Source organism: Alligator mississippiensis, chromosome 1, assembly GCF_030867095.1.
Source record: "Alligator mississippiensis isolate rAllMis1 chromosome 1, rAllMis1, whole genome shotgun sequence".
NCBI lineage: Eukaryota > Metazoa > Chordata > Crocodylia > Alligatoridae > Alligator > Alligator mississippiensis.
The window spans coordinates 46,826,915-46,852,613 of NC_081824.1; positions in this window are offsets into that span (position 1 = coordinate 46,826,915).

Sequence of the window (25,699 nt, forward strand, 5' to 3'; positions counted from 1 at the left end):
AAAGCATTCTATTTTCTTTCTATACCTCTACTGACTTGATTACAGTACTAATTAATTAGTCAATATTTGTGCAGTGCTTTGAAAATGTGACTGTATATGTTGTGGAAAGCCACAGCAATTTGCACCTATCTGCATTCCATATGAAGGAAGGCTATATTAATGCTAATTTATGGAAATATTACTTAATGTGGAATTTTGTTATCCAAAAACCTAGTTGTATAAAATATATTTTCTGGCTGTCATGAAGATCATAGTTAGTAAAAGTTTAAATTTACATATTCTGTGAGGAGCTTTCAAATTATTTTATGGATAAAAGTGTTCGGATTCAGGATGAACTGTCTGCCTCCAAAGTAGCAAAGTTGTGCCCAGAGGGGACACATGTAGACTCCTCTGCTTGAGTTTCAGCCAGCACCACCTGCTGAGGTCTTGGCATGCTAGGAAATATGTGCTGCAGTATGTGAATTAGATACATGCTTGATTTGATTACCAAGTTGATGATGGGCTGGTTTTGGAGTTGAGTATCAAAGACTTCTTCAAAGAGGGAGCTTCTCTTACAGGAGCAATTGTTAAATCCTTACTGAAGAAATTCTTTCTTAAATTTTGACAACCTGTCAATTTTGTCTGGTTTTCATGCTGGACCAAAAATCTTCCTCTTTGGGTCAAATTATTGAGGTAATTGTACCAAGTGAACTTCAACAAGATCTGCAAATCTTTGGGTCTTTTTTTTTTTTTGGTTTTAAAATAGAGTATATCTTGGTGACTGGACTGAAAACATTTCTTCCTAGTTATGAATAATGATCAAATGTCCAAGAGTCATTTATATTCCTCAGCTTCTTTCTATAACATAGACAATGTTATAGTGTTAATGTATCAGCACCCACCAGTAATGGTAGGTAAAGTTAGACGTAAATGGATCTACTTCATTATTTATGAGATATCTTATAAGGCTGCCTTATTCAATTGCTTTTCTGCCCCACGGGCATTCTGATTTAGAAGTTTTCTGGTTAGAATTGCCTATGCCATCACTTTATACAGAAGTAGAGGAGCTGTAACTTCAGGTATGTACAGACCTGAATGATACTGACACTGATTCATCTTGATCAGTATGGGCATTTATAGACATGCTCCAGGAGATGGGGGGCAGGGTGGGGACAGGGCACTTTAATTAGCACAGTTCCAAGAGCCACGCTATTTAAACCACCTGGAGCATCGTGTATCAATGTCCCTGCACTGAAAAATGGTGGTTGGGCACTTTGAACTAAAACTCATCAAAACAGCTTTAGTTTAAAGTTCCCCGGCACCGTTTTTGAGCACATGGATGCTGATACACATGATGTTGATGTCTGCTGGAACGCCATAATTATTATGCTCCAGCAGACTCAGTCATAATTACAGCACATTGGAGCAGCCTCATTGCACATGTATAGGAGCCCTAAGTTCTGAGCAGCTTACCTAATATCTAATACAGATGGGAGAATAGATAATAGTTCACTGATTTAGCCATCACTAAAAGATAGCACCAAATGACCAAAATAGCTGACAAAAATATGCCAACAACTACAACTGAAGAGATATTATCTTCATTTGTCCCTCCAGGGATCTTACAGGCTGAGATAAACAGTCACAGTTTGCTTTTTTGTGTCTTGCTTGGCAAGATAACTTTACTTTTTTATTTTAGATATTGCTCCCAGTTTTCTGTATCCAGATTGGATCACTGTGAGCTCAATGGAGCCAACTGATTCCCCATGGAAATACTAAGGTAGCTCTTATTTCTAAAATATAAATTATTTGGACTCTGACCACTTTAGGAGTCAGCTCACTCCATCTGTGAGTCCATGAGGGTGTGTTTCATGGGAAGTATCCAGCTCTAAAACAGTTTTTCTATTGTGGTCCCCTGGAATTCAGATTTGGAGACCATGAGTTTCTTCTAGGCTCTCTCTTGCTAGGGGTTGGGGGTGTTGGGGGATGTGTGCAAGAGAATAGCAACTTATTCTGGAAGAATGTGAATTCAAGAAGTAGTTTTTTTGGATTTCAGTAACATTGTGTATGAGCCCAGCATTTTGGCTGAGTGCAATAAACAATAAATGAATATGCAACAGCCTATCATCCCAAGGAATACAAAATACAAAGCAGAGATTGCAACTAAATACATGAATAATTCAGCATAAATATTTCTATAAATATATAGATATATTGCCTATAAATATATCTTCCAGAACTTCAGAAAACTGAAGAGTTTTGAGAGGAATTACAACTCTGGAAAAGTCACTTTTGAGGCCTCCAAATTTAGTATTCAAATAATAATGACGGGTTACAGTAAATATGAAAAATCATATTTACAAATATGTTAAAATATTTGTACAAATATATTCAGGAAAATAGACTTAATCTTTCTTCCAGCAGACTTGAAAACAAGTCTTTCATTCTTGCACTGTCTGATGTGGAACTCGTATTTTATATGCACAATTTTGAATCCTATAATTAAAATGTATTTCAAGGGCTGTCATCACTAGGTGTTCTGTGAATGGAGCAACAGGCAATAGTCCATTGCAATCATCTTAAGTACTTTTCAGACCCAGGGTGGCTAGTCTAGGGGGACATGCTAGGATAGGGGTTACTGTGGTGAGTACCGAGGTCAAGTAAGGTATCAGTCAGAGTCCAACCTATCAAGCTGGGGGGTTGAGATGAAGTCATGGTCAAGGTAAGCCATTGCTTGAGCTAGGAAGTCTAAGCCAGGAGCAAAAACAATCAGGAATAGGCAAGGCAGGAAAAAAGCAATCCAAGACAGGAGCAAGCAGGTGTGGGAACAGGCACAAAAGCAGGTAGGAAATAAGCAAGAATTCAGGTAGGAGCAAAGCACAGGGTCAAGCTAGGCAAGAATCAAAGGTTTCCAATCAGGCCAAGAGACACAACAAGGCCATCTGTTTTCTCATCCAGCTGACAAGTGTTTGCCTGGGGGTTATAAAACCCAGTAGGTGGGACCCCCATCTGGCAGCTCTGGGAATTACTTAATTTAGACCAGTGGTTCTCAACCCCCAGCCCACAAACCGATTGCAGTCCAATCAGCACACTGCTGCAGTCCATGTAACATTCTGTTAAAAAAAAAAGTAAAGACATTTGACAGTGTCGAAATGAGAGGCATTACAGAATATTGATTAGTGTTGCATTACTGTAAAATAACAGATACAAAACAATTTCTAAATGGATACAAAGGAAGTAAGTTGTGTGGGTGCAGCTCACATATCACATAACACATAGAAAGCTCAAAGTGTAGCCCACTATGGCAAATAGGCTGAGAACCACTGGTGTAGACTCTGCTTCCACCTGGGGCTTGAAACTGGCTCAGCCCCTGCTGAGTCTAGGCTTGTTATACACACCACACATCTAAATAAGTACAAAATTGCTGTATTTTGTAATCCTTATTAGATAAAACATTTTCAAAGCTTTTATTAATTTTTATCTTTCTCTTGGAGAGGGTAGTGAAATACAGTGTTGGAGTTAGTACAGCAAATGCTGCAGTCCCTTCTTACTTTTATGCAAGATTAGGTATATTAGCAACAGCAGCTGCAAATCTTTCTACAGTACCAATGTAGCTCAGTGCTGAGTTGAGTGGACCAACACCAAGACAAAGAATTACAGTTCATTTTCCACAATCCATTCATATTTCAGCTGTCAACAGAGATGCCTACTGAAGAGGTGTACTTGGTATCCAAGTTGGTCTGAGACAAAAAGACATACAAAAAACTAGAACTCTTGGTTCCAATATGATACCTTTTATTAGACCAACTGGAAAATGGCAAGAAAATTGACCTTTTCTGCAAGCTTTTGGGATCAAAGTCGCTTCATCATGCTCTGGGAAAAGTGTAGATGGTGAGCTGAAGATGAGTCACTCTCATGGACCCAGATGGACAGCCTTCCATTTTCAGCTCCCTCAAGTTTATTTCCTACCTATGGAGATTTTTTACCATCTTGTACCATCTACATTTTTCCCAGAGCCTGACGAAGAGACTTTGATCCCGAAAGCTTGCAGAAAAGGACAATTTGCTTGCCATTTTCCAGGTGGTCTAATAAAAGGTACCATTTTGGAACCAAGAGTTCTAGTTTTTTGTATGTCTTTACTGAAGAGGTGTTTTTTTTTACAATGGATTTATGTGTACCCTCAGTGATGGGACTAGATTCCCTACACAATATTAGGTGCCTCTGGATAGTACTCATAGCAGTCCGTATGTAGACCAGGAAGGTACCTAAACTAGCCAGTAAAAAACACTAAGGATAAATATTTAATTTTAATTCAACCTCTCTGTCAGGCTAGGGACAGACATTACACATAAACTGCTTTAAGTGATCAAAAACCATTTTAAACCTGTCACAGAACAGATGTTCAGTGCACATAAACCAGTTTGAAAATGGCTGAAATCGGTTTGAGTTAAACCTGGTTGAATGTAGTATCAGACTTAACTGATTTGACTCAAACCAGTTTATGCAATGTCTGTTTCAGACCCTTTGTTGGTTTAAGCTAAACCAGACGCCCCAATATCCCAGCATGCTCTCTGGGCTGGGCTGGGCAGGGCTCTCTGCTCCACAGCAGGGCTGGTCCCTCCCCTCTGCTCCATGGCTGGAGCTCTGGCAGAGACTTGCAGGCACAGCAGGGTCTGCCTGGCATCCCTGTGCCCCACTCCCCCTTCTCCACTTGCTGCTTAAGCAGAAATCTTTTCCTCTTCTCTCCCACAGCACAGACTGTAGCCAATATGTGGTATGGTAGCTAATGCTGTGCAAGGCAGATAGGACAGTGTCCACTTAGAGCTTTTTGGAGGTAATCAACTCAGATGGTAATGTCCCTGCAATCCCTCCTTTGGAAAAAGCCATTTAAGGCAAGCTTGAACTAATGAGTGAGGCTTTGTTTTCAGATGGGGTGTTAAATGCTGATAGCAGAGCTGATAAATGCTCTGTTATCAAGGAGCAGGGGGGGGGGGGGGGGACCCCTCCCTAAACACAGTGTCCTGCCGGGGCCTGGCCACACCCCCTTCAGCTCAGCTCTGTGGAAGGAAAGGGAGGGGTGCTCTTGCTTCCACGGCTTCTAACCTGAGCCAGTGCAGGCATGTGCCTGAATTTCTGGAATGACAAGGGAATGTCGATCCACCTCCAAATCAGTATAAGCTTTGCAAGTTAAACTCAGCTGCAAAAATTGAATCCATTCAGGCTCACGCTTTTTCAATGTATGTCCCTAACCTCATTCAGTTTTCACAAAGAACACCTGTCTCTATGCAGGATTCAGAACCTTGCACCCCCTCCTAGAATTAGATGGCTAATTCCTTTTACTACAGAAACTGAGCAGACGATACTCTTTTCTTTTGAAACAGAAGGGGACAGTGCACCTCTTTCTTTACAATTGCCTTTTGATGAGAGCACTCGTTCAATATGTGGAAGACCTAGATTCAACCCTCTCCTCAAGTCCACATCCACTGTCAACCACCAAGATATATATGGAAAAAAGGCATGTTGAGTCTTCCTTATTAGGTTTGTTTCACTTTATAATAATAAATCCAAAACCAGGGGAAAGAAAGAGAAAGAGAACACTAAGTGGAAGAGGAAAGATCTGGCTTTCATTCCTAGTCCAGTGGCTATTTCAGTATTCTATCCAATAACTGTTCAACATAAAATACATGAATAGTCATTGGTCAGGGATTAGAACCCAACTCTTTCTTTCTCTGGGTGTAGAATCTCCTCACTAGCTTATGGAGGCACACTTATACTTAACATTCATATATTATGCATATCAGGGAATGGTGTCAGGGAAAGCTAAGAGTATGCCTACCACAGAGGAGCCTATAACCTAGTAGTCAGGGCATTCTTCTAGAATGAAGGAGCTACAAGTCTAAATTCCATTAGAAAGGAGCTAATTAAACCTACATCTTAGGAGATGTAAACTACAGCATAGAAGAGAGAGAGAGAAAGCTATTCTTGCACCTGTGTTTTAAAATAGAACATCACATTTTAGGTCCTGCCCTATGTTCAATTTAAAGGTGGATAGAAACTAGCTGTAGAGTTGTTACACATTTCCAGGCACTAACTTTGTGGCTGGTTGGTCTTTTTTACAGCTGGATTGATGCTTTTATGGCATGATCATTACTTTACAGGTGTGGCCAGTCTAAATTTCTTGCATGATTAACCAGTTAATTGTATAATATACATCACGTGTGGCAGGGGCTTTTGTGTGAAGCTTGATTCAGTAGGTGTACTCAGAAGAGATTAGGTCCTTCAGGTGACATACATAGAAAAGCATCAGGTTTCTGGGTTCCAAACAAGATTATGTGTGAGCTGAGTGTTCAGCATTGTCATGACTGAGATGCTTTGAGCCATTTCCAGAAATAGAATTCTAGACACCCACTTAACTGTAATATAAAAGATGTGATGTAGCTCCAGACTTTAGGTACTTCCTCAGATAGGCAGTGGCTATGCAGAGGTTTTGAGGATTACAGTTTTGGATTTAGGGACATGAAGTGAGTGCTAGGCCGGACTTAGGAGTGAGAACTTGTCCCCTAGAAAATAGACTGAGATATCCTAACTCTCTATCTAATATGAGCTTTTAGTTGTTGATGAACTATAGCATGAAAGCAGAACCAAACATATGCAAAGCTGCTGATATCGTCTTATTTATTTACTTAAGTATGTATACACTGAGCTCATCACCATGGTACCCAAGCAGCAATACCAAGTTCCCTGGCCAAACATTCTCCTAGGATTTTGCATTTCAAAGTTGTTGTTTGTGGCTATTTTTAGGTCAGTCAGTGGCTAAGGCTGGAGTCAGTATAGATATATAGATATATCTAGGGGTGTGTGTGTATAATTGTATATATTATATACATCTCCAGCTAGTGGTGCATTATGTATGTAGGTATATCCCTCCTCTACCTGTGTGTGTGTGTGTGTGTGTGTGTGTGTGTGTGTGTGTGTGTGTGTGTGTGTAATGCACCCAGCCTTAGTCACTGCATGATGTCTTTACACATGCTTTCAGGTGGGGGGAGGGCACACTTTAATTAATGTGGCTCTCAGGAGCCTCTCTAATTAAAGCACTCACAGGGTCTTATGTATTCAATGCCTGCACTTCAAAATGGTGTCAGGGGCACTTTGTGCCATTGCTACTGCACATTAAATTTAGTACCTCTAATATGAGGTGTTAACTAAGTGTCCAGAAGCCAGTGCTACTGTGCAGTAGCAAAGGCTCATGGTCTTTTTGTGATGCTTAATGCTCAGTAGACTAATTCTACTGCACATTAGTGCATTGGCACAGCTTTTGCTGTAACACACTAACACACAGTAGAATTAGTCTATGCACGTTAAGCATCTCATGTAATATGCCCAGTATTAACTAGCGCTTAACCCCATGAGTTGCATAGAATAAGGTTGAGTTTCTTAACTAAACAGAATATATCAAGCTATTGAAGACCCTACCTAATTGTTTATCTGGACAGTACTTTTCCTTGAAGAACTCAAATTATAATGAGAAGCTGCTTTCAGATATGCACTTCAGACATGTCACAAAGGGATGAACTTGTGCAAACCTGTGCCCACTTCTGATAGGAGAGGAGGGGCCAGTAATTCACCTGCCAAATCCAGCTGTTTGTCAAGTGAAATAACAACCCTCTAAATCCCATTTTTGATTTCTAGTCATTGGCAAAACTGAATGGAGTACTTGACCATTTCTTGGTGATTCTTAACTCTCGGCATATGACTGTCATTACCAGTCATGAATCATAACAAAAGTGAATCACTAGCTGCAGAGAGTTACATTAGGTGGGTTACTCAGAAAATGTGGGGGCTCAGAATTCAAACTTCAGTCAAAACAGATCATGGCAGCAACAGCATATGGACCATATGAATGGCTAGAAGTAAATCTAAACATATATTTTTAAAAAGCCATAGTTGTGCTTCATGAACAGGTGTAGAAATAATTATTGTAGTGTTGAAATGATTGCTTTAAGAAAATAGCAAAAACTTTGATATTAGTTTGTGTATACATAAAGGAACTGGTAGGTTCATAGAATCATAGACTCATAGAAGTAGGGTTGGAAGGGACCTTGTAGATCTTCAAGTCCAACCCCCTGCCTGGGTAGGAAGAAAAATGGGCTCAAACGACCCCAGCCAGGTAGACATCAAGCCTCTTCTTAAAGACCCCCAGGGTAGGAGCCAGCACCACTTCGTTTGGAAGTTGGTTCCAGATCCTAGCTGCCCTAACTGTGAAGTACTTACGGATGTCTAATCTAAACCTACACTCCAACAACTTGTGGCCATTATTCCTTGCTATCCTGGGGGGGGGCACTAGGGGAAACAAGGTCTCCCCCATGTGCAAGCCGAGAGCAGTCCGAGGCTTTCAGGGGCGCGCGGCAGGCTGTGGCCAGCAGCCCTGGCACGTGGGTCAGAGAATTCGGCACGGCGGACTAGAATTAGGCACAGATGCATAGAGGTTGATTAAAGATTATTTTACTTACACCGTAGATGGTTGCGGTGCAGGCAGGAAAACCTGCTTGCGTTGCAGTTACAGATAGAAAAGAAGAAGAGCGGACAAGAGTTCTAACTGCGAACTCTGGTACAAGGCCAGCTGAGAGCTCTAGAACCGGGAGCCCGTCGAATCAACCGGACGAAATAACCTGAGAAGAGCTCTGGATACCACGATGAGAGTCCGAAAGGTGACTCTCCACGAGCGCGCAGGGAAGGGTACGTCGAGGGATCAGGCAGCAACAGGGAGAGGCTAGAGTTTGATCAGGCTCCTGTATCCTTCTTAAGGCACACGCTGGGTTCGTTAAGCTCCACAGCGCACTTAGAATTCTTCACGAGATGTGAAGTCCTCCTTCTCCTCCTCCAACTTGGGCGGAAACCGCTCAAGCCTCTTATACAGCTAGCAAGCCAATCGCTAGCTGCCACGTGGGAATAATTTAGGAACAGCCAATAGTGGGACACACTTTTACATACAGGTGGCAGAAACTCCTTTGCACCGGGGTTGTCTCTATGCAACTGAGAATTGCACCGTGCAAAGAAAGCTCCAAGTGGCAGGAAATAATTCTGCAGTGCCAAAGTACACACACAATCATACCCTTTGGGTCATGACACCCCAAACCCTTCTGGTCCCCCCTTGTGGTTTTATAGACGGTCACAAAGTCCCACCTCAGCCTTCTCTTGTGAAGGCTGAACAGGTTCAGGTCCCGTAGCCTCTCATTGTAGGGTCTGCCCTGCTGTCCTCGAATCATGCAGGTGGCCCTCCTCTAGACCCTCTCAATGTTGTGCACATCCCTCTTGAAGTGGGGTGCCCAGAACTGAACACAGTACTCCAGCTGTGGCCTGACCAGCGTCATGTAGAGGGGGAGGATCACATCCTTGGCCCTACTTGATATGCACCTGTGGATGCATGATAAGGTCCGGTTAGCCCTGCCGACCGTGACCTCGCACTGTCGGCCCATGTTCATCTTGGAGTCAATGATGACTCCAAGATCCCTTTCTGCCTCCGTGCTCTCAAGAAGGGAGTTTCCCATCTTATAAGTGTGCTGCTGGTTACTACTGCCCAAGTGCAGCACCCTGCACTTGTCAGTATTGAAACACATCCTGTTTTTGTTCGCCCACCCCTGCAACCTATCCAGGTCTTTCTGCAGTCTTTTACTCCATGCTAATGTGCCCACCTCTCCCCAAATTTTGGTATCATCAGCAAATTTGAACAGGTTGCTTTTCACCACGTCGTCCAAATTGCTGATAAAGAAATTGAACAGTGCGGGCCCAAGGACTGAGCCCTGGGGGACTCCGCTGCCCACTTCCCCCCAGTTCAAATATAATCCATCCACCACCACCCTCTGAGTACAACCCTTCACCCAATTTGCAATCCATCTGACTGTGTAGGCGTTGATGCCACAGTCACCTAGTTTTTTAATGAAGATGGGGTGGGAGACAGTGTCAAAGGCCTTGCTGAAGTCCAGAAAGACTACATCCACGGTGACACCTGCATCCAATGCTTTTGTGACCTGATTGTAAAAGGCAATCAGGTTGGTCAGACATGACCTGCCCCTAATGAAACCATGCTGGTTGCCCTTGAGCATCATCCCCGATGCCGGCCCATCACAGATGTCCTCTTTGATGATCTTCTCAAAGAGTTTCCCCAGGATTGAGATAAGACTGACAGGCCTATAGTTGCTCGGGTCCTCCCTGCTCCCTTTTTTAAAGATGGGGACCACATTGGCTATCTTCCAATCATCTGGCACCTGGCCCGAGCACCATGAGCGCTCATAAAGCCGTGCCAAGGTCCCTGCAATAACCCCTCCTAGCTCCCTCAAAACCCTGGGGTGAAGAGCATCTGGACCTGCTGATTTGAACACGCCCAGCCCCTCCAGAAGCTCTCTAACCCAGTCCTCCTCAACCTTAGGTCTGGAGGCGTTCCCCTTGAGTCTGTCTTGAATCACGGAGGGAGAGTCCCGGTCCCTGCACAAGAAAATGGAGGTGAAGAATTTGTTAAAGAGGACTGCCTTCTCCTGTGATGCAACCACCAGATTGCCCACTATATCTTGCAGGGGCCCCACATTTCCCGGTGCCTTCTTCATCCTCCCTATATATTTGAAAAAGGACTTTTTTATTATCTTTGATCTCAGACGCTAGTCCTAGCTCTATGTCTGCCTTAGCTTTCCTAACAGCCCCCCTACTGGCCCAAGCAGTGGAGGTATACTCTTCTTTAGAGATAGCCCCTGCCTTCCACCGGGTGTACGCCGCCTTTTTGGCAAACAGGCATTCCCAGACATCCTTGGTGAGCCAGGGAGGCGTTTGGGCATTCTTGCCCCGCTTGCTTCTTGTTGGGATCATCACCCCTTGGGCCCTGAGTATCGTCTCCTTAAGGAACGACCACTCATCTTGGGCACTGAGTTCCCCTGCCCTCGAGAACCCCAGCACCTCTCCCACCAATCTCCTAAACTCATTGAAGTTGGCCCCCTTGAAGTCTAGGGCTACCACCTTGCTGCAGGCCCTTGTCACCCTGCGCTGGATGATGAATTCCAGAAAGCGATGATCACTATCACCCAGGTGGTCAAGGATCTGGATCCGCCTTACCAGATCATTGCCTGTGGCCAGAACCAAGTCCAACAGGGCATTTCCTCTGGTGGGACTGTGCACCTCCTGGGTTAAGTGGAGGTCCTGTATCTTGGCCAGGAACCTCCTGGAACGGTCCAACCTGGCTGACTGCTCCTCCCAGCAGATGTCCGGGTAGTTTAGATCACCCATAGCTGCGCGTGCCACCCCCCGATTAGGAAGACTATCTGGACCCCTGTTTCTTACCTGGGTACTCCTTGCGTGTGTTACCTGTCTTGCTCGGATGGTGTCTCCACATCTTCCTGCGGCCCCATCCCCCAGTGAGGCTAGTTTAAAGCTCACCATACGAGATCAGCCAACCTGGAAGAGAAGACACGCTTGCCTTTAAGAGAGAGGTGAAGCCCATCCCGCCCCAGCAAGTTCCCCGCCCAAAAGCATGGGTCATTATCTAGGAACCCAAGACCTGCCTGGTGGCACCAACTCCATAAGCGCTAGTTGACCTCACCAATGCAGGCCTCATGTCACCGTCCCTGCCTACTCACCGGAAGAAGGGAGGAGAATACCACCTGCGCCCCCGTCTCCTTAAGCTTGGCCCCCAGAGCCTCGAAGTCCTTCATAATGCACTTAGGGTTTCCCCTGGCTGCGTCATTCATTCCCACGTGGATGGCAACCATGGGGTACTGGTCCGCAGGTTGGATATAGGCGGGGATCCTCTCCATGATGTCCCGAATCTGAGCCCCAGGCATGATGCAGACCTCCCGCATCATGAGGTCAGGCCGGCAGATGAGACCTTCCAGCCCTCGTAGGATGGAGTCTCCAATGATGAGGATCCAGTGTTTCTTCCTGCTGGTGTTCGATCTCTGCCCATTCTGTGTCACGTGGGGAGTGGCATTGTCCCCGCCAGAGGCATTTGCTCTGTCTTTCTCTGTCACAGCTGCCAGGGCCTCAAACCTGTTCCCCAGGTGTACCTGGGGAGCTTCCACCACTCTAGGCCGAGCAGCTCTGGATCTGGACACCTTCTGCCACTCCTGCATTGAACGCTTCTCCTGTGTGGGCTGTACAGTGGGTGACTGGACCTGCAGAGAACAGAAATATACATCAATTTCATCCTCTGCATCCCAGATCCCCCTCAGCCTGCTCACCTCAGCCTGGAGCTCCCTCACCTGTTCCTCCAGGGGCCCCGAAGCCGGGCACAGAAGGGACAGGCAGGGGGACCACCAGGCCCCATCCCCCCCAGGACCCCACCGAGCCCCTCCCACAGACAGGGGGGCAAGGGGCCGCCAAGTCTGCCATGAGATCCGTCTGCATGGAGACCTCAGAAGAGCCCATGGCAGGTGGCAGAGCCAGGGCAAGGCCTGTGGCAGAGGCGCTCCGTGTCTGCACCATGTCTGCAGAGCTGCGTCTACTGCTTTAGCTAGCTGGAGGTTCCCCTCTGGGCTGCTACCTCATGCCCGCCTTATGTGAACGCCGGCTCAAATGCCGGCATGCCCTTACAAAGCGCTCCTGCTTGCGTGCACTGTTCGCGCACACACCCCGCACATGGCTCGGGAGCGCAGCTCCCTGTCGGGCAAGCTAAGAGGGCTCCGAAGGGCTTCCCCTTCAGAGCCGCCTCAACTGCACTCTACCCTCTGCCCCACTTACCTTAGGGGGAATCAGCTGTTGCTGCCCCCTCTGCTGTCTCCTCGGCTACTGCTGCCTCCTTTCGCCATCTGCTGCTGCTGCTGCCTCCACCGCCAAGGTAAGGGGGCACAAGTGCGTGTGTGGTACACGTGCACCCTGCTCCCTCTGCTTCTGATCCCAAGGTTAGATTTTTAAGAAGGTGGAAACCTACAACTATATTTAGAAAAAGGAAAAAGGTCTAAAATATAATGTAACTCATAGGTCTAGAAGGTGACAGGATGGTGAAATGGTGTTCATTATGCTAACATGTGGTAAGTATCCTGAAATATGCCCATTAGGCCAGATTCTAGTCCATGTGTTAGGCATGTAAATGGATTTAAGTAGCTAAGGCTACAGACATTATCTTTGTCCTGAGAGAAACAATTTTATCCCAGTACAAAGTGCAATAACTGAATCTAAGATTTTTCCCCTGCTTTCTGGGACCTGTAACTTATAGATGAATGCAAACGCATGTGCACATTAGGTATGCAAGGATGATGAACCTTCCGGTGTTAATAAAGAGAAGGTATATTAAGAGTTTCAAGGTTAGATATTGCATTACATTATCTGCACTGAAAATTGAGCCAAACTATAAAGAACTCAGGTTTAGTAAATGTAATAAAAATATTTCTCCTCCTTGTTGCCACTGTGATCCAGGATGATATAACTTAAGTCTCTTCACCATAAATCACAATGTCTTGCAAGTGAATTGCCACTGCAGTTTTCAGAGAAGGGCATTCTCAGCCCAGTTCCTTATAGCCATCTAATGGGTACTCATTGGCCTATGAAATGCGTTTGGCAATCTTAGTCCTTTTACCAGGTGACAGGTGTCCACATCTCCAAAAACACCAGCACCACTTGCACTGCATTTTGTCTTTGGCTATAGTCTTCATGCGTAGGCCAATGGCTACACCAGTCAGGAGTATTAAACTATCTGAGTAATCCATTCAAGTCACCCTATTAAGATCCATTGGCAGGGAAATGCATATTGCTTCTGTCTATGCTTTTAACTCATTCTATAGTTGAATATAGGACAGCAAGCTCTAAACCAATCACTTTAACCTTTAAAAATCAGTTAATCTTTAAAAAAATTTTTTTTTTTAAGCTAGAAATGTTGAGAGACTGAAAGATAAATGGGAAACTGTTTAGCAGAACTTCAGTAAGTGGTTTTTGTTTTTTTTTTTAATAAATATGGTGTAAGAGATTTCTTTCATATACTAGCAGTTTGTAGAGCTGAACAGGAAATATTGACCTGTCTTACAAATGTCAGAGACATACATCTCTGAAAACCAGTTAAATCAAAATCTCTAGTTGAAGTGATGGGTGCAAATGCACCATCAGAAAATTTGCTGATCTAATCACAGTGCCATCCTGGGGTGATTGGGGGGAATTTGCATAAATGAATAGCTGAGACTAGAGTTAGAACTGAAATGAATTCAATGTTTTTTTCAATAACAACAACTATACAACTATGGAAGAACTGCAATAACAAGCTAAATACTATGACCGCTAACAGACTAAAGTATTATATGCATGTACATGTACTATATACATATACATTTGTGTGTGTGCATACACACACACACACACACAAACAAATGGAGGGTTGGACTCACACACACCTATTGACACTATTATGACTGATGGATCTGAGAAGATGACTACGAGCACAAGAACAAGTACAACTGACACAAATATGACAAGACTTCACAGTTATACAAACATGGATGAGTATACCCACAGGCCCACACCTCAGGACTGGGTATATGTACCACAAGGGCTGGCAGGTGCTCAAATCAGGTGGGGCAGTGCCTGAAAGTCAACTGAATTCAGCACCTTAGGAGAAGACAGAGAGAGATCTCAAGATAGTCCCTTCACTGGTTGCCTCACAAAGCACATCCACAGCTTTGACCCACACTAAAAAGGTTGACACCCTGACCACCCAGCTCAGATACAGGTTCTTCACACAGCTAGGCTCTCTCAATACCAAACTCACAACTGACAGCTCACAACACACCTGAACACCTCAAACCCACATTTTTGTGCTGATTTTGGGGGGGGGGGGGCAGGGGGGGCAGGAGGGGATTTTTTTTTTAATGAATAAAACAGATTAGAAGACATTCCAGAATGCCGCCAACTGTGACAGGCAATGTTTTTTGGGTAGATGTGAAATCCTTTATTAGACCAACTAAATAGTTGGGAAATAGTTTTTTCAAGCTTGTGGGCACAAACACCCTTCTTCAGATCATACCTGGAAATTGGGAGACTCTGCCTACACCTGAAGTCCTTGGATGTTATTTAGGCAATCAAATGTCTGCTTCTGGGAATGCCCAGAACCACCTAAGTTTGGATGATGCTGAGCACTTAACCCTTAGTTAAGCCATGTTGGTTTCCTTATTGTAGTTATGGGGCCTAATCCAGTAGGTCTTTTCTGAGCTCATGTACCAAATCAGGCTATACTCAAAACATAGCCAGAAAATGAGGTAGTTCCTCTGTAGATAATAGCCCACTAATTAAAGGCTTCTGGATGACCAAAATCATTCATTTTCATAAAGCCATGCCTAGAGCTATGTATACATTTTAATTGTCAATTTGTCTGAATAAAAGAGACCTGTTAAGTATTGTCTATGTGAGTGATTCTCAATTTTTTTTTTTACTGAAGTCACCCCTTTATAATGTTGCGAACTGAGTGGCAAACAATTTAAAAAACTAATGTATATAGTACGGTGCTTACCTTTTGCAAGAGGGCTGAAAAGTGGGGGAGGGGGAAAGCATCCAGGCAGGGACAAGCCTGAGCTTATGGTTATCTCATTAATTTATCTACTTATCTCCTTACACTTTTCTGCTCCCTTCAAAGGATCTAGTGGCACCCTGGTGGAGAATCACTGGCCTACAGAACAATTCTCTTTTCTAAACAGTATGAATTCTGAAAAACATGGACTTCCTTTAAATTAGTGTATAAATCCTAGAAAGCATCTAACTCAGTAATTCAGTGTATTCTCCATTATATTATGAGCAGAGAATTTCCTATTACATTTGGTCTTACTTTGCCTGAAACTATGGACTTATTACAGAAGTTATTTACTGAAATGTCATGGTCTGGCTGTGCTGGTCAAATTCAATAACTATTATGGTGACTTTAATCTTTTTAAAATCTACTTATCTATGAAAAAAATCATACTTACATAATTATGGTCAAGTATTTAAAATACTACGACCCTGATTCTGCAAATCACTCTCTATCGATAAATCCTTCAGCTACATAGAGAACCTTTAGTCAGTCAAACTCTATCTATCTGCAGGTGCTCAACCATAGTAGAAAAGTTTTCAGGAATCAAATTGTAAATCTATTCTTATTTTCTATGTTCTGTATTCATGTAATGCTAGCTGTGGGTCAGTCCAGCAAACTTTGAAATGTGGGTGGGGATACAATAGGTGCTTCAATTGTGAAGGTTTGTTCAAGTTTTATCAATAGATCAACAGATGGAGACTAAAAGAAGATATTAGACAGTTATTTTAATAGTAAATGAAGCAGATGTCCTGAATACAATGTTTTTCTTGGATCAAATTAATGAAACAGGCAATATGCTATATAGTATTATACATCTAAAAGATTTGGGGTCTGTGTATATTAAAAGATTTTGTTTTTGTTTAATGTCCTTTTACTTGAAACTCCTTTGTTAGGTTTCTTGCTATAGGCTTATTGACAAAGAGTCTGAAAAAAAGGGTTTTTTCATGTTTAAATATGGCTAGTAAATTTCTGACTTCAGGAAAGCATAGTTGTGATGTGATTTTGCCATCTCACCACCAAATCATGTATCCTAATGAGGACAGAGAGCAGCTGAAGCAGTTCCAAAGAAACTTTTCCTCTGCAGTGGCTGAAAAAATGTTACTGAAATGATTGCTAATTTGACTAATGAAATAAAGAGTATGAGTAATATGCTACACACAAAGGACTATCAAACTATCAGACTGATACTCCACAAATTATACTTTCTGCTAACTAGTGGGAATACATACAGTGCCCCTTTCTGGATTTAGAAGAGCTATCCTTTTTTGTTTTATACTTCAAATATTTTTAGACTCTTCAAAAGTTTCTTTGAAACCAATGGAATAAATTCAGATAAATGGCATGCCGATCCTTATTAACTGAACTAAGATATTATCTTTGACATTGTTTTTCATTCAATATTTTACAATTATATCCAGGTATAATAAAGAAATAATAGTGCATCACTGTTAGAAACCCAGGAACATTTGGCATTACTTAATATCACATTCTAGTATTTTTTTTTCTTTAGAACAGTCATAGTTTCAAGTTATGTTGAACAACATATCTAGATTGCTTTGAGTGCAAAATGCTATAAGTAAAAAGCTAATTCACTATTTTTTCTCTGCACTAATTGACAGGTACAAAAAAGGAAAGCCAGTTTTTGAAAAATCAGTCCCTAATATTTCTTATGTATGGGCTTGTTTGTGTGCTGGAAAACCCATGTACTACTATCATCCCATTTATGTTTTTGTAAAATAAAATTTGCAAGAGGTCTAGCATCTCATTATTCATAAAAGTTAAGCCTCTCCTTCCTGCCCCCTGCCCCTTCTCTCTCCCTGAATGCTATTTTGGAGCAAATGAGATTTTCTTGGGCAGTCATCCAGAACTTTGAGATCACTATCTGCATCAGATAAAATGTACAACTCCCATAGACAATTCCCATAGACAATTCCCATAGGATTGGTTGCTGCATATTTCCATGCATGATCTGGCACTCAGACTGCAGCTTTTTGTGTTAACAGATTGTTGTAGCAATTTCCACACAGTTCCCCACAGTTTCTCCATTCTTAGCTATCAAAAGATCAACTGCTACTTATTCTAGTTTCTCTTAGAAACAGGCCTACCAACCATAATTGTACATTGCTTTTTCCTGGACTTCCCATATACCCTGTTTGTATCTCTCTTAGGTTGTTAGCTCATCAGGATGATGGTTATTCTCCTTTTGTGTCCTGTAGAGCACCATTTACACAGAGAGTGATTAAAACAAGGTTGAAACAAACTTAAGAAATGTAATAGTATTTATTTCTATTACAGTTGCATGTAGAGCCTTCAGACAGGATCCAGAACTTCACTGTAATGAAAACTGCTTGCATAGCTATTTTAGTAAAAAACATTTACAGAAAATACTTTTCTTCCTTTTTATTAACTTATGAAGAAGACATACCTTGACATACCAAAGAAGACATTCCTTGTCCCCTCAAGAGTTTACAATATAAATAAAGACAAGGCACAACATTTGGGAGTATCACTACTTGCCTTGCCTTGGTGGAAGCAGAGCTGGAAGGTCATGCATAAGAGAAGTCAGCACACCTGACAAATCTTAGAGCTGAAACAAGACCCTACGTAGTCAACAGAATGATTTCTATTAAATTCAGCAGTCATGGGATAAGCTTTTTGTGACAGTTTCTAGTAACTTTTAAAAAGAAATCAATAAACAAAAAACAATAATTATATCAGGAGAATCTCCTGGCCACCTGCCTAGTAATTCTTCTTTGAAAGCAGCATATGTTCAACAATCCATACCACTAATGCATCTTTCTTTCTAAGTATTGTATACTCTGTTTCAACCTTAATACCACATGCCACAGCTGTATTCTCTAACACTTGCAAATATTGAAGTCCATCAGCAGACTAAATATATTCACTAATGATTTGCCTGAACAATATTGGCTACCTTGACTAGAATAATCCACGGATGTCAACTTTCAAACCACTTGTCTTTATATATATATATATATATATATATATATATATATATATATATTCTACACACACCTCTATCTAAAAACTATATATAGTTACTATATATATATATATCTCTATATATAGACAGATAGTCTACACACCCACAATATTTAATGCTCAAATAAGATTTTAGAAATGTTGTCATGCTTTCAGCATTCCATTTCGTGAATGACCCTGGTACCTCCTGCAGTGGGAACTGCTATTTTAATGATGTTTCCAGCAGGAATTCCATTTTGATAATGCAAATAATGAATGAAAGGATCAAAATTATCATCAGGAAATACCAATAATAAAAATGATTTTAAAAGCATTCAAAAATAAATAGTTTAAGTTTTAAATAGTGCTAGCTAAACTGTTTAATCTACTTTGTTCAAAAAACTTTTAAACAGTAAAATTTTCTGACTCCTAATACTTTCAAGAAACAAGAGTGATGTTATAGCCAGGATGGTCCAGGAAACATATAAGTGGCAGAGATATTTTTAGGAGAGATTTTTTTAGACAAAATACTCCAAAGCTTGCTTAAAAATTCTCTCCCAATTATACAGACTACACCCTTAAACAATATCCAAGATATAAGCTAGTCTTTTCCCCCTAACTTCTGTTAACTTCTTTCCTTTTTAAAACATGCATCATATTCTAGATTTATTTACTACCTACAATTAAGAAATTCAGTATTATCATTGCTAATGTCATAGGATCATAGGAAAGCAGGGCTAAAAGAGACCTTACAAGGTCATCTAGTCCAGCCTTCTGCTCAAGGCAGGTTCATCCCTGGCTAAACCATGCTAGCCACGTGTCTGGCCAAACTGCTGCTGAAAACTTCCAAAGATGGAGATTCCACAATTTCTCTAGGTAGCCTGATTCAATGCTTTGCCACCCTCATAGTCAGAAAGTTCCTTCTAATCTTTAACTTACATTCAACTTACATTCCCTTCTTAAGGCCATTGCTTCTAGTTCTGTCCACTACAGCCACAGAAAAAGCCCATCTCCATCCTCTTTGTAATCACCTTTCAGTTATTTGAAGACTGTTATCAAATCCTTCCTCAGTCTTCTCTTTTCCAGGCTAAATAACACTAGTTCTTTCAGGCTTTCAGGCTAGTTCAATCTTGCCTCCCAAGCACCTAAACATTTTTGTTGTTTTGTGCTGGATGGTTTCCACAGTGTGCAAATTCTTTTGAAGGATGGGACTCAAAAATGGACACAATGCTCCAGGTGATGTCTCACCAGTGCTGAGTAGAGTGAAAGAATCAACTTTCCTGGATTTTCAAATGACACTCCTATTAATACAATCCAGGATGGTGTTAGTATTTTTTTGTGACACGAACAAACTGTTGGCTCATATTTCTCTTCAGTACTAGCCAGTCATTCCCCAGTCTGTATCTGTGCATGCAAGTATTCTGTCCCAAATGCAAGACTTTGCACTTGTTCACTCTCATCTGATGGATATTGCCATTTCCCGAATCTATTTCTCAGGTCATTCAGGATCCTAGCCCTACTCTTAGTATTATCTACAAGTCAACCCAATTTAGTCTAATCCATGAATTGCTAAGCATGCTCTTGATCCCCTCATTCAAATCATTACTGAAGATATTAAAAAATACCAGACCCAGGACAGACCTCTGGGTAATCCCAGAGGTCTGTCTTCCCAATTAGACAGTGAGCAATGGATGACTACTCTTTGAGGATCATGATCCAACTAGTTTTGTATCCACCTTTCAGTACTTTCATCTGCTCTGTATTTTCTTAGCTTGTTAATGAATATGTAACTGTCATAACCAAATGAGATGAGTGCCCCTGTCACAATAAAACTACCCTGAATAACCGCAGTTACTTTCAAAATTGGTACGTTCTGCCTCTTTAGCTATTCCCACCTGGCAGTCTGTTATTAGTTACTCTAAACGTATAAAAATCCGTGCAGCTTCCGCCCAAGTTGGAGAGCTCTGAGCACGTGGTAGAGTACGGAGAACTTTGCCACGTGGCAGAGAAAAGCTGGCGGACTAAGCATCCTCCAACATCTCCCCGTCACCGTCTGTTCCCGACGTATCCTTCATCCTGCATGCTCGTTTCTGTCTACAAACTCACTGGCTCGTTTTGTTGCCAGTTACCTGTAGCTACGCAAGCAACTCGTTACCTGTAACTACGTAAGCAACCTTACCACCTGTGTCGCGGCCACCAGCGGCATAAGTAAAGTTAAAGTAAAAGTTATTTTGCAACCAATACTCTGTGTCCCGCCTCTCCATCCACCAGCCTGCCTGATGGCCAAGTAATTTGCGATCCTCCTCAAGTCGGCTCCGGCCATCTGAGACATGGCGTCACGAACAGGATCTAAGGGCACGGTGGTGGAGATGAATTTAATTGAGTGCTGCCCCTGGCGCACCAGGACCTGCCGCATGGAGAACACAGATGAACTCTGGGCGCATATCACCTACCACCAGGTGGTAGGAGGGGATGGAAGAAACATTGACGGCTACTTCTCGGTGAAAGGGGAAGGAGCAGTCATGGAGGAGTTGTTACGCCTCAGCTGTGTGTTCTTGGGCAACCCTGGCACAGGATGCAGTCTGTCTGACTCACAAAGGACCCCCCCCTCCCCTCCTCTACATAAACGAAACTGATTAAGATGCAGTGAGAGACGCACCTAAAACTCTCCAGATAAGGGTGATAAGAGTGAACAACTGCCCTCGGTCTCATTTGCATCTGAGATGGAACCAGATGACCATTCATTTACATGAGAGATGGAAAACAGAAAGCCTGAAGCAGAGACTGCATTGAATTCTGGGACCAGAGAAGCAGGAGAGCGCTGCATGATGGGGAACCTGTGCTTCCAATGTTAATCAACCCATGTTCACACACACCCAGCTCAGCATTTATCAGACCAGTTCTAATCTGGATTTGCTAAGGACTTTTCTCCCCCCAGACACACACACACAGCTCTAAGTTTAATAGACATCTCGGGCAGTACATTCCCCGGCCCCACTATGGGAGGCCTATTTAAACTTGATTGACTAAAACTCGGTTGCCAGGTTAGGGAATGCTGAGGCAAGAGACCGAGTCCGAGGGGGTATGGGCAACATTTGAACAATGGTTAAGAGTTCATCACAGCATCCAGCCTGCTGGAACCCTAATCCCAGGTGTTGTCGTATCTTTCCCGAGATGACTGGTGGGAGTCCTCTCCACAAAAGGTTATGAGCACCCCAATAATTGCTTTAAGTCTGTTAAAAGACTATAGTAAAATCTGGAAAAGTCATGCTAAGCTGAGGCTTGTGCACAACAAGTAAAAATCCCAAATCCTGATGCTGCAAGCTATCTATTGTTCCTGAAGAAACCATGAGATATCCCATCAGGATATCTGCCATCCATAGGAATCTCAAACTGGCTCCCAAGTATTTGGGTTACTCCCTAATCTTAAGTGTTTCCTGATTATCATTCAGTTTCCTGAGATGGTCCAAACCAGATAACCCCTTGTCGATAGAAAAGACAATGATTTACACTACTGAGGGTGTTTCAAAGCAGCTGAACTGAGGGTATAAAAATCTGTAAGTATGTGTGCTTAGAGAAGAAAGAAAGAAAAAGAAGAAGCAGGAGGAAAGAGGGAGAAAAGGAAAGAAGAAGAAAACTCCTGTGCTGACACCATCCCCTGTCATTCTTGGGACACTGGAAGAACAGATCATCTCTCTCTTCAAGGACTGTGCTATGAACTGTGCCTGTCAGCTTTGCAGCCTGCGTAACGTGGACTAGATAAGATTCCCAGCGTTCTCTCTCGTCTGTCTAGGCATAAACTTCTGAACCTGCACTGTATTAGTTAAGCTTGAGCTAAGTTTCCCCAAATACTTAGTGAAACCAGAATATTATTGTCATTGTTTGTGTTTGTTTTTCTTTTGCATGTCTATTACTACTAGTACTATTATATATTTCATATGCTTAGCAATAAATAACTTTTATAGGCAAACTGGTAGTAATTGGGTATATTTTTCCTTCTCTGCTTCTTTTTCCTCCTGTGCTCTGCAGCAACGCTTCTTTTACCTATGCTAAAGATCCCTGTGAAGCCTAAATTATTGTGGGGTCTGCTTATCAAGAGGCCAAAGATTGGGATGTGCTGAGTTTGAAACACATAAGGGGATCAGCTTGTACAGGCTGATTGACCCAGTTTGACTCAGACGTGCCCTTATGAACTGAATGCTGGCCCATGAGGGTGTCAGCTGGACACCCAGCCAGATTCAGAGGGATTCTGTTTACCTGTGTGCTTGTGTCTGACTGCATTTTATTGTTGCTCTTATGAACTGATTCTTGGCATGTGAGGGTGTCAGCCTGTCCATGTTGATCAGCCCGGCCAGATCAGGCGTGTCACGTTAATTTGTGTGTGTTTGTGTGTATGACTGATTTGGTGACTGGAGGAACCCAGTCCCATTGAGATTGAGTCCTGCAAGATAGCTCCACTGGGGGTGAGGGCTTGCAGAAGGGAGAAATACAGCTCCGTATAGTAACACAAGCAGCACATTGACAGAATCACCAAGACCCTAGAAACTATCCCTAATAAATGAGCACACCCCAAAGTAATGGGCAAATTTGGTAACAGAGTGGAGAGCAAAGCTGTTTCCCAGGGAGTTCGGGTGTGTAATGGGTAGTAACCGGTTTTGCTATCGGCCCCAGGATGAAACACCGACCCTATCCCTAGCGGGGGTGAAGGCGAAGAAGGCGGAAAATCTGACCCCCGCTCAAGAGTTTGCCCAGTGCACCCGGTACCTGAGGGAAGGAGGGGAACCCACCCCACTGGCCTGGTTTAACTCTCCGGCTTTAGTGCCTGGATCGCGTGGTTACGAACTCCTCAGCCAGCTCCGGGAAGACCTAGAGACCGAGGGCCGCCACGCGGCAAAATGGGGAGGCCCAAAATGGAACAAGGAAAAAATAATAAACGTGTTATTTCGAACAGTAGCGGGGTTATTGAGAGAAAATGCCAACCTAGAAATGCAATTGCAAACAGCGAGCATGGAGTCACTGGAGCAGGCGGCGGGGGGCTCCGAGCCGCCGCCAGAAAATAGCGCCGGAAAAGGAGGAGAAGATGAAAAGGGCACGAAAGTTCCCTCAGGAGACGGACCGGCCACGTCACTGCCCATGGCCCCGCCCCCTGGAGTGCCACCAAAAGACAGCCCGCCCCCCAGAGTGACACCAACGGACAGCCACGCCCCCAGCCCGCCCTTCAAAGTGATGGAGAAAGAAAACCCGCCCCCCAATGAGGGAGGACAGATGTATCCAGTGCTCTCACCCGACGTGTTTAACCCTCTCCCGGCCGCGGTTCACCCGATAGCACTGGTCAAGCAAGTTACTGATGCACAGGGCGCAACTCGTACTACCACCACATACCGCACCCGCACCCGGGGCGAATTGCAGGAGTTGTGCAGAGGATCAAAAGTGAAACCTGGTGAAACGCTAGCTATGTGCTAGGGCGCCTAGTAGTAGAATTTGGGTCAGACCTGCTAGACTTGGAACAGGCTAGCTTCCTAACTCATCAAGCCTCATGGAGTGGGGGGCATGCCACCGACTTAAATGTGGTAACGGGCAACGCCTACTGGCCCATCCTACTCTCAGCTCTCGTTGCAGGTCAAGTGTGCCACAAATCTCATGCGTGGCATAATGGACAACCTCCAAACCCGTCCGCAGAGCAGCTGCTGCTGGCCATCATCGGAGTATCCTACGTGTCCTGGATCCCAAGGGTACACCCGTTGGGACTGACACAGGTGCAGAGCAACACGCCATGGCCCCATTGTCATCTCGGTCACCCCAGGGATGTTCCAACCACCCTGGACAGTATTGAGGCATGTGTAGAGGTTTACGGGGGAAGAGAGGCCGTGACTTTCAGGCTTCTCCTCGGGCCACTGGCTGGTCAGCTGGCTGAAAACTTGCTAAGCCAGATGCCACAGCTACAGGCCCTGATGGATCCCATGGTAAAAGTCTCCGGTGGGATGGAACCACGTCCTACGGCATACCCAAGTCAACGCTGTCACCAACACAACACCTCATATAAAGACAAGCCCCCCTGGGATGAACCAGCGCTTCAAAAGCCCCAACCATGGAAGCCGAAGCTCACCCCTAGACGACCGTTCCACACCCTCGTCAACCACATCTGCAAGTGCACAAGGAAGTCATCTGCGAACCCGAGCAGTATCCTGGCACCTACTCTGTGCTCCTAGAAGGTGATCAAACCTGGTCGCTCATCATAGCTCATCACAACTGGCTAACTCGCCGCCCTGCTGTTCACCGATTATGGCCGCCCTTTTTCTTTGTTTTTTTGTCTGTTCATTTGTTTTCTCCCCTTACAGGCCTGGCGGTGACGAAGCGGCAATCTGTGACTGCCCGATTGCGAGAATCACCGAGCACCAACCTGCAGCACATCCGAGTCGACGCCACAATGGCCACCTACTCATATGTCATGAGCAGGGTCGTTGCTCTATTCCTGCTGTTACCGACAGGTTCCTCGACAAACGGAAGCTAACTTCAAAACCTCCAACTCGGTTCTGAACTTTCTATCGTTCCGAGCCAAAGCTATAACCAGCAGCTCGTAGACAAATGACCCCACCGCGTGCTTACAGCTCCCCATTTTGTTAATAACCCCGTGTTCACACCCTTGGTCTACCCCTTCAATGTAAGCGTGTGGTTCGAGGCGAGAGGTAACGACTCAGTCCGTAATTTCACAGAATATTTCTGGCACGAACACCATGGGTAGAGGAAGGAGAGGAGTAGAGTGGATATTTTACAAGGACAGTTCGGAACGTGAGGAAAGAGATGAGGGAGATGATGACGGAAGGGGGCAAGTAGTAAAGGAACAAAAGGCAAGGTTCTATAGGAACCTGTACATTAAAAGAAGAAGAAAAGGGATGATCTGGGAAGAGAGGTGACAGTAGAAGAAATAGAAGGGTGTTTGAAAAGAATGAAGAAAGTCCCAGGGGTCGAATAGGATGGGGTGCTTCATCTTAATTAATTCAATTGTTGACTTCCCTCATTGCCTTGTGTTTACCATTAATTACAATAACCATTGTTGTATGTATAGGTTGTTATATCTTACAGTTTGTTAAAAAGCGATTTGTTAAGCTATCTGCTTATGTATATACCCGTTTACCACTTGAACCTTGTAAAGACGACGAGTTCCTAGATGAAAATTACTTGTAACCTAATTCCCTTGCTATTGTGACA